Here is a 5992-nt window from a genome sequence, read left to right on the forward strand (position 1 = left end):
CAAACCAAAACATGAGGGGAAATAGGAAAATATTTTAATTAAAACATTTATAAAAGAAAAATTAAAACACACACAAAAGTGTGTGTTCTAGTTCGATCGACCAGGGGAGAAACAAAAGGGGTCTAACCCTAATTTCAACAAAAGCATCAAATTGAAGGTCAAATCTAGCCCGAATCAGGTGCATGAATACGTATAACGATCACCAAGTCAAGGGGATCGTAAGGTATGTCAAATTTTGTAATTTGGTGATGTTTTGAGATCTATGATGAACACTCATAATCAAAATTCGGAAATGGATGTTGAATGTATGAGTGATATTGTGTTGAATTCAGGCTTAGAAGCAAAACCCTAGTTGAAAACTATAAGAATTAGTGATAAAACTAAGGATTTGATGATTACTGTTGTATGTGCTAAGTGGGTTTTGACTAAATAAGGAGGATGATGATATGCTTATGCTAGAAATCATCTTATTCGATAGTTGATGCGAGATACTTAAACAATTTGCAAGTTTGAGTATTTGATCATACATAATTGAGATGGGTTTTTGGAATGTTGTAATGAAAATGGTAAATTATTCATGAATATGAATGTTTGAAACCATGATATCAATTAGTTGAATATAGAACTTGATTTGAATAGGTAACCGAATGAATACCTAATGACATGATGAAACGGGTTTCACTTATAGATGGAACCCGTAGAATTTGCTAATGAAAGAACGAATTTTATATAATTAGATGATTAGATGATGTATGTAAACTATGATGATGAATGTAGTGAATTAGTTACCTAAAAATAGCGACTACTGAATAGTCGAATAAATGCTTAAGTGAGTTCGTTGAACTCAATTGTGCATTTCGTACATTAAAAAGGAACAGTTGGCTGTTGAAAGTCAAACTGACCATTAATAAGATTGAATGATAAATTTGATAGAAAATAAGTAAGGTGGAATAGTCGTGATTGTTAATGACAAATCTAACCACCTTGTAAATGATGACGATAGTTTGACGCTTAACGAGCTAGGTGGAGGCTTGGGAAAGGAGCGGGTCAAACGGATTGAGTACGCGGAAAAGTGTATAACCGGATGCAAGGTAAGTAAATACTTACACCCTTTTTATTTTATAGAATACATAGTATGTGAATTGAAAATGAATAGAGAAAAATCCGTAATTGAATTTTGATGTTCCGACGTGAATAATATGAGTCGGAACAAGTAAAAGTGATGAAAACCATGATGGTTGTAAAAGAAAGGGTAAAATAGTAAATTAGTCACGAGTTTTGGCACGATATTTGACCAAAAGTTGGTATACAACATATAGGATGTTTAGTAATTTTTATAGATTTTTATAAAGTTGTTTGACGAGGTTTTCGCGGATGTTTTGTCAATAAATTAGTTGTTGACAGCAACAGTTCCGCTACTCTCACAAAAGATAATTTATCTTGACCACTAGGCTATAACCTAAGTGGCCAGTTTAACCATTTAACTCCATAATTTAGGTTCATAGCACTATATGAAAATAAGACACTAGAATCCATCGTTAATTATAAACACACCTTCGTCTCTTTTATGTATTTAGACTTTTTTCACATATTTTCTTCTTAGCTCTTAAAATACAAACGCGAAACAAAACCATATGTTTTATAATAATATCGATGTATTTTTTATTATAATTAATATACCATAAAATTTATCTAAAATGCACGATGAGTTATTATAAAATATATTATAGTCATTTGTAATCCATTTTAACCACTTCTCTTTTAATCCAAATTTAACAACTTTTTTTAATCTAATTTTTACCACTTTTCGTTTAATCCAATTTTTTATCACTTTTTTATATCTTCTTTTTCATCCAATTTTATTAGCACCTCTATCGAAACTTTTACCACTTTAATTCCAATTTTTTGCATCCAATTCTTTTTCTCGTTATTTAGCAATTTACTTATTTAAATATTGAGAAGATATATGGTAACTATAAAAGATTGTCAATCATATCCACCTTCTTAAAAGACGCAGAACCATATGCCTCTTTTTCAGAACTAGCTTTTTCATGCCATGTCAGGTATGATTCACACTGTGAACTAGATCGATAGATGTTGAAGCACTGTTTGAGGTAAACGTCTGGTGAATCAAGGTAACACATTATTAGTATGTTTTTGCGGTTTATGTTTATGTGAATATGCTTATAATCAAACAAGGGTTTACTGTTCATAGGGGTTAATTGAATGTGCTTGTGGATTCTTGATTGTTCTCCGTTTATCATTGTGGATTCTTGTTGTTTGGGGAATCACATTGGATTATTGTTGTTCGATGAATGATGTGTGTAAAATGAAACATATAAATTACATTAAATGAGGCATAAAACTAACCTTTTTAGCACTAATGTTGGAAAAAGTGTGCTTTTGTCTTCCTTTTATATTTTCAGGACCAAATGAGCTTAAACGAACAAAAGGAACAAATATGCAGCAAAAACTAACATAAATACAAAGAAAAGAAATAAACGTGGCATGCCCGACCCCTCGAAAGCATCTCCCCAAGCAAAAACAAGAAAACAGAAGGCTGACCACGGCCCGTGCCCAGCGAGCACGGGGGCGTGGTCAGGTGTCTGCAGAAATGGACAAAGTTGTGGAAGCTTCTATTCCCGATACGGGGGCGTGCCCAGCTCAGCACGGGGCGTGGTTAACGCTAAGATTTGCAGAATCTTGCAAATCTTGATAGTATAGATACGCTTCTACACACGGGGCCGTGCCCAGCGAACACAGAGCCGTGCCCAGCGAACACGGAGCCGTGTGGAGCCTAATGCAGACAAAAGCAATTAATGAAGGAAGAGAAAGAGGATGACCACGGCCCCGTGTCCAGCGGACACGGGGCCGTGGTCGGGCTTCTGTTCAGGCTATAAATAGGGGTGCTTGGTTCACTTCAAAGGCATCCCTTGGCAAACCACTTCACCACCACTCCACCACCACTACAACACCCACATCCACCACCATCATCCATCATCCACCTTAGAGTATGCGTAGTAGTCTCGGGATCCAAGATTGATAGTAAGAGTTCTTGTCCATCAAAGGCCATGTTTGGCTAAGTCTCTTACATCACTTGGTGAAGACAAGCATTTAATGTAATACTTTTGATTTTTAATCTTTTCGCACTTTTTATTTGGTTTTGTATTAATGACTTTAATAACTAGCTTCTTATGTTGAAGGTAAAACTTCTTTATCATTTGTCCGTAGTGTCTTGGCATTACTTTACTGTCTATATAAACTACAAGATTTTCACCATTCATATCTCTACGGTCTATATAGAGATATGTTGGCTACCTGGTCGGGGGTTAAGGGAAAGGTTTGGTAAGGTTCTTGCCTTGTTCAGTGTATACATCCTGCAAGGACCTTGGTCAAGCTTATTAGGACCTCCTTCAATACCCACTGGTATTGGATGGCGGGGGTGCGAATGGCTTGATCCCCTCATATGTAAACTACTATTAATACATTAACCCGGCTACTTGGGATTGTATCCCTGCTGACTCAAACCACTTAGCCGAGGGTAACGTCGCCTTCAAAAGAGGGGTCTACCACTTTACGCATTAATAACTTAATTAATTATCTTTTAATATTCCGACCTTTGGGATTGTATCCTTGCTGACTCAAACCACTGGGTTGAGGGTAACGTCACCTTCAAAAGAGGGGCCTACTACTATAACTAAGATAATCTTTTAAAAAGTGCAAAAGTGCAGAAATCATCAAAGGTTACATTAAAGGTGAGTCGGATCCAAGTGATTCATCTTGTCTATCTGTTTTTATTTTATTATTATTTTCAGCATTTTAGTTTTTATTTTTCATGTTTAAAACCTTTTCTAAAAATTTTGATTTGATTAGACGTTGAGGATAAACCGGTATTAAAAGCTCTTGTGTCCTTGGACGACCTCGGTTTCTTACCAACGCTATATTACGCTCATGATGGGTGCACTTGCCCATGTGTGTGTTTACTGTTAGTAGAATATCGTGTTTTATAAGTTTAAAACTTCACTAATGTGTAAAATGGGCTTAATTTATCAATAAAAACATATTACACTCGAAACACGTCAATGAAACACATTGGATTGTTGTTGTTCGATGTATCATAGTGGATTATTGTTGTTTGATGATTACAGTGGATTCTTGTTGTTTGGGGAATCACAGTGGATTATTGTTGTTCGATGAATCACAGTGGATTCTTGATGTTCGATGAATCACATTGGATTCTTATTGTTTAATGATTACAATGGATTCTAGTCATTTGATTAGAATCACATTAGCTTATTACAGTTGTATTTTTTTAATATGTGTTTGCAGTTGACACGAGGATGCAGGTCACGGTAAGAACGATTGTGTTCCACATCGTGGTCAAAATGTATGGCGTCCCTTTCCTACACTTCCATTTTCCCCTTGGGCATGAAATGGTCGCCTAGTTTGATGTTGAATGTGTTTTGATATTATGTTATATATGTGTGTATTATAACTGTAGGATGGACTCTAATCTGTAATATATTTATGTCAAACGTATGAAATGATCTAATGTTATATATCTTGTTGTTTGATGGTGTGAGTTAGATTAGGATGTGCAGTTAGGATTATGATTAGGATGTGCAGTTAGGATTAGTGGTTCATGCCCTTGTGGATTCTTGATTGTTTGACAGTGGATTAGAGGTTCATGTGCTTGATGATGGTTTTGGAATTAGGATTAGGAATTGGATTATTGATTGTTTGAAGTTTGACTATGTGCTTGATGACAGTGGATTAGAGGTTTTGGCATGAGGATTAGGAATTGGATTAATTCAGCATTAGAAATCAATATCTGCAGGCTTTGTCTTTGCCTGGTTAAACAACTTAGGCGGGAATAGATACGTTTTCTGCAAGGGGTAAGGTTCATTATAGTTAGAAAGAACGGGGGTAGTTAGAAACGGTAGAATTGTCATTTCGCATGCCAACTAACAGAATGTTAAAGTCATTTGACAGCGGGGGTAAGTTTGTAGCGTTTTGCATTTGTTGCGGGGTTAGATAGCAAAAATTTCATTTTAGGGGGTAAGGGTGCCAATGGGCTATATATCCAGGGGTAAAATTGCAGTTTACTCTTCTTTTTAAAAGAAGGAAGGCCCATTTCTGATAGAACGTACAGAGATGATTCTGACTGCACTTACAATTGTTTTTCGACAACAAAAACAAATGCCAACAAAACGATACCACTATTCACTAGTGCAAACCATTTAAGATGTGTCTTCACAAGTTGCGTTTAATAAACGCATGCCTTATCTGATTACTTTGTATCATTTAATAATAATATTGTTTCTGAATCTTTACAAGTTAAGTTTTATTTAAATTAGAAGTTGTTCAAAATTCTTTCTGTGATATCTGCTTGATTTGTTCAACATTATTTGCAAATCATTTAGTAAAATCTGTCTATATATATACAGTTGGAAGCTGGCTGATTATTTGCAGAAAGTTTTAAACAACCAATCACTCCATAAACAAAGGTATTGATTTTCAGGTGCGCCTGCAAGTTTTCTACATTGTCTAGGTACGGGTTGGTTCGACCGTTCATGTCATGATAGTCATTATGTTCTTGTGATTCTACACACAGTAAAATTTAGATAGCAGCAGTAGAGATGGATTCGTTAATAGAAAAAGAAATAGTCGGAGAGAGTCCAAGCTCAATGGAAAGTACCATGCTGAAGCATGATCAAATAATCGATATTCCGAATACCTTTTATTGCTCTCTTCCATATTTGTTTGGTGATATACATCTTCTTCTAGCATATATATATATAAATGTTCATCTGAAAATCACCAGGACCTAATATTGTTTTCGCGGTTTTGTATACTGACCAAATGGTTCGGGTCATTTTTGAGTAAAATTTGCAGACACGTTTAATTAAATGGGTTTGGTTTGGGTCTGGCAAGTGCGCAGGTTGACCTGTTTATTTTTCTTAAACAATATTAAAAGATGTTTTTAATTATG

The sequence above is a fragment of the Helianthus annuus genome, chromosome 8, assembly GCF_002127325.2.
Source record: "Helianthus annuus cultivar XRQ/B chromosome 8, HanXRQr2.0-SUNRISE, whole genome shotgun sequence".
NCBI lineage: Eukaryota > Viridiplantae > Streptophyta > Magnoliopsida > Asterales > Asteraceae > Helianthus > Helianthus annuus.